This window comes from Oncorhynchus mykiss, chromosome 2 (genome assembly GCF_057628025.1).
Source record: "Oncorhynchus mykiss isolate SJ-2025 chromosome 2, ASM5762802v1, whole genome shotgun sequence".
In the NCBI taxonomy this organism is placed as follows: domain Eukaryota; kingdom Metazoa; phylum Chordata; class Actinopteri; order Salmoniformes; family Salmonidae; genus Oncorhynchus; species Oncorhynchus mykiss.
The window spans coordinates 70570631-70581366 of record NC_143023.1 but is presented as its reverse complement, the minus strand read 5'-3'; the positions used below and the strand labels follow the sequence as shown (position 1 = coordinate 70581366).

At 43.1% G+C, this 10736-nt stretch overlaps 1 long non-coding RNA gene across 2 annotated transcripts in view; it reads left to right on the top strand.

Moving 5' to 3' along the window:
• The window catches only part of LOC149985216 (uncharacterized), a 24344-nt gene extending 14354 nt beyond the window's left edge, over window positions 1–9990 (top strand). For both annotated transcript variants that reach the window (XR_016488109.1, XR_016488106.1), the window contains one exon: window positions 6515–9990. This is a non-coding gene — a long non-coding RNA (uncharacterized LOC149985216). The remainder of the gene's footprint in view (window positions 1–6514) is intronic.
• The last annotated feature ends 746 nt before the right edge of the window (window positions 9991–10736 follow it).

Below are 10736 nucleotides of genomic sequence, written 5' to 3'. Positions count from 1 at the left end.
GATAAATAATAAACATAATCATTTTGTAATAATAGCCACAGACAGGGATGATGGGCCACAGACAGGGATGATGGGCCACAGACAGGGATGATGGGCCACTGATGGGGATGATGGGCCACTGACGGGGATGATGGGCCACTGACGGGGATGAGGGGCCACTGACAGGGATGATGGGCCACTGACGGGGATGAGGGGCCACTGACGGGGATGATGGGCCACTGACGGGGATGAATGGTCACTGACAGGGATGATGGGCCACTGACGGGGATGATGGGCCACTGACGGGGATGATGGGCCACTGACGGGGATGATGGGCCACTGACGGGGATGGTGGGCCACTGACGGGGATGAGGGGCCACTGATAGGAATGATGGGCCACTGACGTGTGTGTGTGTGTGTGTGTGTGTTTGCCTCAGGTGGTGCTTGGTGCTCTGCTGTCTCACTGCATAAACATCCAGGTCTACTGAAGGGCAGCAGCATTAACGTTTTATAAAGTGCTCTGCTCTAAAAGACCACTTTAGGCCCATCAGTTGAATATCATTTTTAATTTAGCACCTTTCCCTGTCTCCTTCTCATCTATGTTTCAGATTAAGCTGATCTGGAGGTTACACTCTGGAGTCAGTGAATGGAGCCTGCCAGAGAGCAGCCTCACTGCAGGCTCTCACTCTCATATTGGGACTTCAAACTTACATTTCTGGGCAGAAAGTCATAAGTATCTTGTCAAGAAGTACTGGACAAGTAGTACATGTTTGACCCATGAACATATCATTTTAACCATGGTAAAATGTTGGCAGTGGTGGGATGCATTTATCTCTCTGATGTTACTTTACAGACAGTACCCATCTATTCTAATCAATCGATCTATTGATTTATTAATTTGCCCTCGAGAAACCCTCATCTTGAACACATTTACATATTGTAGATTTTATTGAACTGTAGCTGATGCGTCACAAATTAGCCTCCTTTGCTCAAGGGTGTGACTGCTAGTTACTGAGATTCAATATGATAACCATCTCGTTAGATATGAATCCAGCTCCCCAGTCACTGCTATGTCATTTTCCTAAAATCAACACAATAATGAAAACAGCGGTCAGGTTGCTATCTTTGCTCCTGTCTGAATACTTGGATGCTAGGTGACAGGAGACAAGAAATGGTACTCTCTCCTGTTCTTTTGATGTGCTAGATAAAAACCAGCAACAATATTCACACAGTAAAAAAACCTCAAAGTCAATTCTGGTGAGAAATGCTATCCTTGGGTTCAAGACAGGCTACCTTTGCTATTGGAATGAATGAATTAGTTATAGTCTTATCGCTGCTCATATTTACTTTTTTTTGTGTGTTTATTTAGGAACAAAGAGACAGTTCCTTGATGAGTTTAGCCTAGACTCTTTTAGGAAAGCACAGGAGCTCTCTCTCACACACACACACACACACACACACACAGGCACAAGCTCGCACGCACGCACACACACACACACACACACACTCACACAGTCTATTGTCAAATGCAGCATGGGCAAGCAAATGGAGAACTTTCAGCAGTAGTATCAGCTGAGGTTAAAATATCCTCTGCATAGCCTGGAAACTGATGGCTGTGCAGAATTAATCTCTTGAGAAAATGAGATGATGAAAGCATGAGATTGGTTTGAGCAGTGTGGGAGAGAGGCTAATGTTCCCTGCCTGTCAACAGTTGTCATAGCATCAGGATTTCAGTGATAATTTTGGTGCCTTCATTTCCCCCTCTTTTCTATTCTCTTTTTTTTGTAGGACATACAAGTATATCACAGCTTTATTGCACCTGACATATGATAACGTAAAAATATAATATCAATTCTTTTTTTTGTTTGTCATTATGCACTGAGTGTACAAAACATTTAAGAACACCCCTCCCCCTCCTCTTTTGCCCTCAAAAGAGCCTTCATTTTGTCGGGGCATAGACTTTAAGTGTCGAAAGTGTTCCTCAGGGATGCTGGCCCATGTTGACTTCAATGCTTCCCACAGTTGTGTCAAGTTGGCTGGATGTCCTTGGGTGGTGGACCATTCTTGATACACATGGGAAACTGTTGAGCGTGAAAAACCTAGCAGTGTTGCAGTTCTTGACACAAACCTGTGCGCCTGAAACCTACTACCATACCCCGTTCAAAGGCACGTAAGTATTTTGTCTTGACCAGTGACCCTCTGATTGGCACACATACACAATCCATGTCTCAATTGTCTCAAGGCTTAAAAATCCTTCTAAAACCTGTCTCCTCCCCTTCATTTACACTGATTGAAGTGGATTTAACAAGTGACATCAATCGAGGGCAATTTAACAAATGATCAATAATCATAGCTTTCACCTGGATTCACCTGTTCAGTCTATGTCATGGAAAGAGCAGTGTTCATAGTGTTTTGTACACTTAGTGTACATGCTGGTTTTAAGTGTATATTTGCTCTAGAGATGCTATTAACCATCCATGGTTCCTCCTGAGACAACATTAAGTTATTTATCTGGGCAGCAACTATAGTAGCTAGCTTGCTTACCCACCTTGCATTGTCCCTGCGTCCCAACAGAGTGCTTTCACTGAATTCTCACAGTCTATCCACTGTAATACGTCTACTTCGGTGTTCAACAGGAGAACTTGGTGGATCAAATACAAAGTGGATAGATTTATGAGGTTGTGACATTGATACGAATGTCTTAATGAAAAAGCTCCTTATCCCTGGATGTTGTCCTTCATCTGACTTGATCTGAGACACCCATTTCAGAGACAAACTGTCAAGCCAATCCTTCATAGTAAGTTCTTTGAAGATATTTTTTAATGAGATAATTTAACTGTACTGTATGGCCTAATCTGCATCCCTCATTTTGCAGATAAAAGATGCATGGTTACAGGAGGTGTATATAATGTCTTAAGTACATTTATCGTTCTTTCACTAATATTTTAAAGGGGTAGAGTACTGTAGAGTACTGTAGGCTTTACATCATTTTTGATACAGATGGACTGTTTTCCAGCATTGGATTTAGGTATACTGTAGTCTCAGGCTTCTTATTGGAAAACAAAGCCTAAATTGCTTGTTATTTCAATTTCACTACCTCAATTATTTACTCACATTTGTGGAATAAGGGCAAGGAAATCCACAGGGACAGTTTACTTGACTACAGACTGGTCCCACTGGGTGGACTACTAAGTACTAATGAGCCTGTTGTGGAACTATCTGAAAAGACACAACAACATGTTTTTTACTACACAATTCAAGTGTGAGTCTGTCTGTCTGGCTTGTCTATCTAGCCTGTCTATCTAGCCTGTCTGTCTAGCCTGTCTGTCTAGCCTGTCTATCTAGCCTGTCTGTCTAGCCTGTCTGTCTAGCCTGTCTGTCTAGCCTGTCTATCTAGCCTGTCTGTCTAGCCTGTCTGTCTAGCCTGTCTGTCTAGCCTGTCTATCTAGCCTGTCTATCTAGCCTGTCTGTCTAGCCTGTCTGTCTAGCCTGTCTATCTAGCCTGTCTATCTAGCTTGTCTATCTAGCTTGTCTGTCTAGCCTGTCTGTCTAGCCTGTCAATCTAGCCTGTCTGTCTAGCCTGTCTGTCTAGCCTGTCTGTCTAGCCTGTCTATCTAGCCTGTCTATCTAGCCTGTCTGTCTAGCCTGTCTGTCTAGCCTGTCTATCTAGCCTGTCTATCTAGCTTGTCTATCTAGCTTGTCTGTCTAGCCTGTCTGTCTAGCCTGTCAATCTAGCCTGTCTGTCTAGCCTGTCTGTCTAGCCTGTCTGTCTAGCCTATCTGCATAGCTTGTCTATCTAGCCCGTCTATCTAGCCTGTCTGTCTAGCCTATTTGTCTAGCCTGTCTGTCTAGCCTGTCTGTCTAGCCTGTCTGTCTAGCCTATATGTCTAGCCTGTCTGTCTAGCCTGTCTGTCTGGCCTGTATGTCTAGCCTATCTGTCTAGCCTGTCTGTCTAGCCTGTCTGTCTAGCCTATTTGTCTAGCCTGTCTGTCTAGCCTATTTGTCTAGCCTGTCTGTCTAGCCTGTCTGTCTATCCTGTCTGTCTAGCCTATCTTTCTAGCCTGTCTGTGTAGCCTGTCTGTGTAGCCTATCTGTCTAGCCTGTCTGTCTAGCCAATCTGTCTAGCATAGCTGTCTAGCCTGTCTGTCTAGCCTGTCTGTCTGGCCTATTTTTCTAGCCTGTCTGTCTAGCCTGTCTGTCTAGCCTGTCTGTCTAGCCTATTTGTCTAGCCTGTCTGTCTAGCCTGTCTGTCTAGCCTATTTGTCTAGGGTATCTACCACAGTTGGTCAGTCAGTCAGTCTGTCAGTCAGTATGTCATTGATGCAATGGTAAAGACTGTTCATGTGCACTTTCAGTATGTGTTTACTTAGTGCATTCTCCAAGGAACCAGGACTCAGATGCCCCCCTCCTCCTCCTCCCTCTCTTGCTCTGCGGAGCCAAGGGACATTTAATTTGTTTGTAAATCTGCAGTAGGGCTTCTCTGTTACAGGTTTATTCTTATTGATGGATTTAGCTCATTTGGCCTTGAAGAAAATATGAATAATGTTAAATGTGACTATACCGTTGTGGATAAATTGTAGTAAGAATAATAATAATAAAGCCTATTAGATAATCATCCACATCATCACATTGGGTTTAATTGTATTATATTACTTGAATCTAACACAAAACGCATTTTGGCTAAATAAAGTTTGATGGCTGCTTGTTTAAATCCAGGATGCAATTTGAATACCAGCCTATTTAATTTGGGGTTCAATTGTGTCTTGGTTCACTCGTTAGGGTCAGATTGGGATCTCTGCTAAAGCACCATGGTTCTGTTTTGAATGTATCCAAACTAGCCAAACAAAACAAAATGCTCAAAGTATTTACATATTCCACAGGCTGATTTTTGCATTGTTTTTCTGTTTTCATTCTGTAAGCTGACTGCTCCGGTGGGAACCATGTGTTTTGTGTCACTTGGTCCAAGAGAGACTCTGTAATTGTTGTGGATGGCTCAGACAGAGTATAGCCTACATGTCATGCTAATCCAACAGCGCCATCTCCATGACCAATTATGAAGCACCGACCAACAGTAGCCCACTGGCTGGACCAGGGTTTCTGAAACTATGGGCCCTGGTGGACCCTGGGCATGTGAGAGGTGGGTTGCAGTTATGAGAATCTATCATCACACAGTATCTTTGGATAACGATTTGGATCATGGGAGGATGGTAAATTTCTCATTTGGGTCTCGCATAGAAAAGGTTTAAGAAACACTAGACTACTAGACTACTGGGCTAGACTATAGCATCACATTTGTGGCTTTGCCATAAAGTCCTGACAGATAATGAACTGTTTAGAAAATAGGGCTGGGAATTGACAGGGACCTCACGACACTAAATTATCACAATATTTTGGTTCCGATACACTATGTATTGCAATTCGATACTGTCATTTTATTGCAGCCCTGCATTCCACTGCTGGCTTGCTTCTGAAGCTAAGCAGGGTTGGTCCTGGTTGGTCCCTAGATGGGAGACCAGCGGCTGCTGGAAGTGGTGTTGGAGGTCCAGTAGGAGGCACGCTTTCCTCTGGTTTAAAAAAGTGCCCCATGGCAGTGATTGGGGACATTGCCCTGAGTAGTGTGCTGTCTTTTGGATGGGATGTTAAACATGTATCCTGACTCTCTGTGGTCGCTAAAGATCCCATTGTACTTACACTTACAGTATCGTAAGAGTGTCCTGGCTAAATTCCCAATCTGGCCCTCGTACCATCACCCTAATTACACAGAGAGACAAGAGAGAGCCATGAGAAAACAAGTTTTCATCCGTCATGGAAATAAAGTGCTGTTAACAAATTTGCTCCCAATTTAAAAAGAAGATGGTGAAAAAACTATAAAGGAAAAATACTGGAGTTTTGGTACAGGTACAGCTAAACCAAAACTCAAAAATAATATCCCGAAATGTAACTGTATCAATTTTCCCCCCCATTACTAATAGAAAAGGCCTGTATTTTAGAATCTACCCACATGTACTTTTGACGTTCTACATACAGTGTATGTACATTGCCCAGCTATAGCACTCTTAATGAGTTGTTAGATAATCCAGTAGCTGTGTGTGTCTGTTGTTTCTCCTCCGGGGAGGATGTTTACATCAGTCTGTGTGGAGTGTCTACAGACGTGAATGTGAGGCTGGCTAGGAACTCTGTCATAGTGGAGACAACCTACATTTCCATAGCCAACCAAAGCTCAGTCTCCATAGTGAACAGGAGTGATACTATAGTCCACTATCAGTGGAAGAGATGTGCCACTGAACAGGAGGAGGAGCAGCAGCCCGCATCTCCATCATGTACATCCCAATGTAAACGTGATTAACACATCAACATACATTGATTTCCTGTAAAACAAACATCTAAAGTGACCCTTAGCTAATGGATCATCAGAAAAGCTTGATGGTCAGTCCAGATCAACGCCTTTGCATGTAGCCTGTTTAGATGCTCCTCTGTCTTCATCCCCTACTCACTCTCTCTCGCTGTGGATCTCTCTGCTCTGCCGTGAATCTAGGTTCTGTTCCGAGCTGCAGCGGGAAGAGGAGGATGAGATGGATCAGTTCCTGACAGAGTGTGACGTAGACCCCACTCCACGCAGACCCCACTCCGCCTGTCCACCCTCTCACGCACCTTCCAAGACCGACGCAGGCAGCTGAAGGAGAAACGGCTGTCCTTCTCAGACAACTGCATCATAGTGGAATCTTTGGTGTGCTATGTAGAGATGGGATGAAGGGAGGATGGGGGCATTTTACTGTGAGCTGATAGCAAATGTTCTCTTATAGGGAGTCCAATGGTTCATGGTACAGTAGCTTTGGTGCCCATGCCCATTGACCAACAGTCTAAACAAACGTAATGTGTTTGTCTTAGCTTATGGTCTAATGCAGGCTACGCTACAGTACACAGTATCACCAAGGCTGAATTACATGATACCTAATCACCCTCTGGGATTATAGACTTTACTCAGTATGTGAGTCACAAAGTGCACGCAAAGTGCATTTAAGGGATAGTTTTCTCAAATGCCATCATGTTTTTTTGCACAGCAGTAGCTAGGCCAACTTGCATACCAAAATCCTCCCATAGTATCCTCATGCTTATTTGGTTTGCCCTGTAATCCCTAAGGAAACTTTAATAACTAATTTCAGGGATGCACTTTATCGCATTATACCCTGTACCAGCATTCTGTACCAACCCCTATAACTCAGTGTGGTGTCTGCAGTGGTTGGGCATAGGCCTTTGTTTTCCCGTTGCCTGGTTCACACCTCCAGCCTCTGGTGACAGTGACACATCTGTCTCCGTGGAGTACTCAGCTGTGGTAGAAGACAAACTTTAGCACTTTGATGAAATAACTCCAACCTTTAAAAACACATTTAAAACTCTCTCTGCATATCATTTTGCCATGCAGCTAGCAGTGAGTCACTGCTCCACAGCAGCTATAAAAATCCCCTGGATATTCCTATATTCAATTTCATATTTTTCATCCCAATTTGTGTTGAATTTTTTTTGTGTGGCAGTGTGTGTGAGCACTTATGAGTAGCCATATGTTCAGCATTCACAAACACAGAGGGAGACTGTCCTTGCTGAGTCAGAGGCGTGGCCACTTGGATCAGTTCAGCCTCTAACCTGATCTCACCTGCTGTCTCGGAGTCTGACCGTTGGACTGAGATGCCCCTGGGGAGACAGCCACTCATTCTTTCATCCATCCTGACACCCAACTCTCCCCAGGCATTTGTTAAGCACACTATGTCCTCAGGGAAGTCTTACCAACATTTGCCCTTGATGTCTCACTCTCCTGTCTGGTCATGTGGTTTTGTGTCAGAGAGTTGGAAAGGAAGAGTGGAAAACAAACACAGACACCCTCCAAATAAAGCCAAGCCTCCCAAAGACAAACTCTGCACCCAAGTATTCTGTATAGCACCTTGAAGAGGTGTGCTCTGTCAGCACAGAGTGGGGCCAGAACCCCACTGTTACCCTAAGGCAAACTTGTCCTTCTGCTCTCCAGAGGTCTGCTGATTATGATTACATTAGTGTCTTTCTAAGTACTACATTAACACCCAGCTGCTTTTCTTTTCCACTGGATGACTTGATCTATTTGATAAAGACACTACCATTTGGACAGAAGCTTTATCTTTCAGCAGACATAAGTTGTCTTTGATGATAAAGAATAATACTTGGATTAGGGGAGTATTATGATATATCATTTTATATGACACTGAATACAAATATAAACTCAACATGTAACGTGTTGACCCCATATTTCATGAGCTGAAATAAAATATCCCAGAAATGTTCTAAACTCACAAAAAGCTTATTTCTCTCACATTTTGGGCACGTATTTGTCTACATCCCTGTTAGTGAGCATTTCTTCTTTGCCAAGATAATCGATCCACCTGACAGGTGTGGTATATCAAGAAGCTTATTAAACAGCATGATCATTACACAGGTGCACCTTGTGCTGGGGACAATAAAAGGCTGCTCTAAAATGTGCAGTTCTGTCAGTTAACACAATGACAGATGTCTCAAGTTTTGAGGGAGAGTGCAATTGGCATGCTGATTGCAGGAATGTCCACCAGAGCTATAGCCAGATAATTGGATGTTCATTTCTCTACCATAAACCGTTTCCAATGTCGTTTTAGAGAATTTGGCAGTGAGACCAGCCACCTGGACAGCTGATGAAACTGTGGGTTTGCACAACCAAATATTTTCTGCATAAACTGTCAGATACTGTCTCAGTGAAGCTCATTTGCGTGCTCGTCGTCCTCACCAGGGTCTTGACCTGACTGCAGTTCGGCATTGTAACCGAATTTAGTGGGCAAAGCTCACCTTCAATGGCACACTGGAGAAGAGTGTTCTTCATGGATTAATTTCAGTTTCAACTGTACCGGGCAGATGGCTGACAGTGTGCATGGCGTCATGTGGGCGAGCAATTAGCTGATGTCAATATTGTGAACAGAGTTCCCCATGCTGGCGGTGTGGTTATAGTATGGGCAGACATAAACTACGTACAATGAATACAATTGCATTTTATCCATACACACCAGACATGTCCCCCATTGAGCCTGTTTGGGATGCTCTGGATTCACGTGTACGACAGCGTGTTCTAGTTCCCGCCAATATCCAGCAACTTTGCACAGCCATTAAGAGGATTGGGACAACAGTTCAAAGTACACCATCAACAGCCTAATCAACTCTATGTAAAGGACAGTTGTCGAGTTGCATGAGGCAAATGGTAGTTACACCAGAAACACACTGGTTTTCAGATCCACGCCCCTACCTTTTTTAAAGGTATCTGTGACCAACAAATATTGTAAGAGGCATAGTGTTTAAAGTAGCCTTTCTGTTGCCTGCAGGAGGGGGACATTTGACCAAACACCACCTCAGATGTCAACATCATTTTCAAACCACAGGAAGCCAAGATCTATTAGCAGATGGTCTACTTTGACATTACAGGTGAAGAGTTTGATCAGATTTGATCAGATTTTGGTAGAGAATGCTCAGGGATTAACTACTTGCTGAAGCAATAACAGTGACTAATAATGTAGAATCCAATTCTAAAGAGGTCACAAGCAGAAAGTGTGATGAACAGCAATGAAATGAAACTTTGATGAGAAAGCCTCAGTTAGATTTCTATCCTCTCATACTGAGAGAGAAGTTGTTGGTTGTTTTGCATTTGGTATCCATCTGTATTTCCACTTCCGGAGGTCAGATTTCCATTAATTTCCATGTCTGACAGAGTTTAATGGGCATGTGGTGACCTCAATAACACATCATTGAGAGTAGATTTTTTTTCCTTATGGCAGTGTACAGTATGTGTATGATTTTTTTATCCACACACCGGTGAGTGGCAGATGTGCTTGATTCATGCTCATCTGTTTGCACATTCAGTGTGTTTATTTAATGTGTCTTTGTGTTCTCTGTGCTCTTCATCATCTAGGCCGTGAGTCTCGCTTACCTCTATGAATAAAGGGGGAGGGCATAGGCCCCAAATTGCAATTCAAATTTGACTTCCTTGACATGGGTAACATCTTTATTGCCTCCAAGCACTGCTATGAGACACTTAACCTTAGTTAAGAGATGCCCGGTAGTAATAATATACACAAACAGCTAAGGCCTAAAACACAAACAAATTGACACTTAAATACACTGAATAAGAATGACAGTGTTCTGCTATATACCGTGGATCCAGTTGTTCAGCTCACCACAACTGAGACTCATAACATACAGAGTCTCAGCTGTTACAAAGATGTAATACAAGAGCAGCTGTGAGAGGATCTCCTGTAATAAGACGTGGCTCACATCAAAATAAATCACACTACTGCTGCTGCTAGTCAGCAGATGCTTAATCATTGAATAATTGAAGTATAATTGTGATAACTGTTAGTCCTACAATAGAACAGCACCTGGCAGGCACCGTTTGAATTCACTGTTAGGTGAATTATTTAAAGTCTGCCTGCCCAGTCAGCCCCTTTAGTTTCTAGGGCATATGTGGCAGCCTTACTGTAATAACCCAACCCCCTGTGAAGACTGTTGGGTCATGTATTGCCAGATAATGTGTTTTACAGAATCATGTATTTTCAATGGCAGCAAACAACTGTAGATAAAACCATGCAATATACACACATTTCTACTGCAGTACACTTACAGTCGGCTAAATGGGAATTCTGATTTGATCAAATCTTATGCATTAGATAGAAAACAAATGGTCCTTGGTTAATCATTCTTACATTTACAGTAGATTG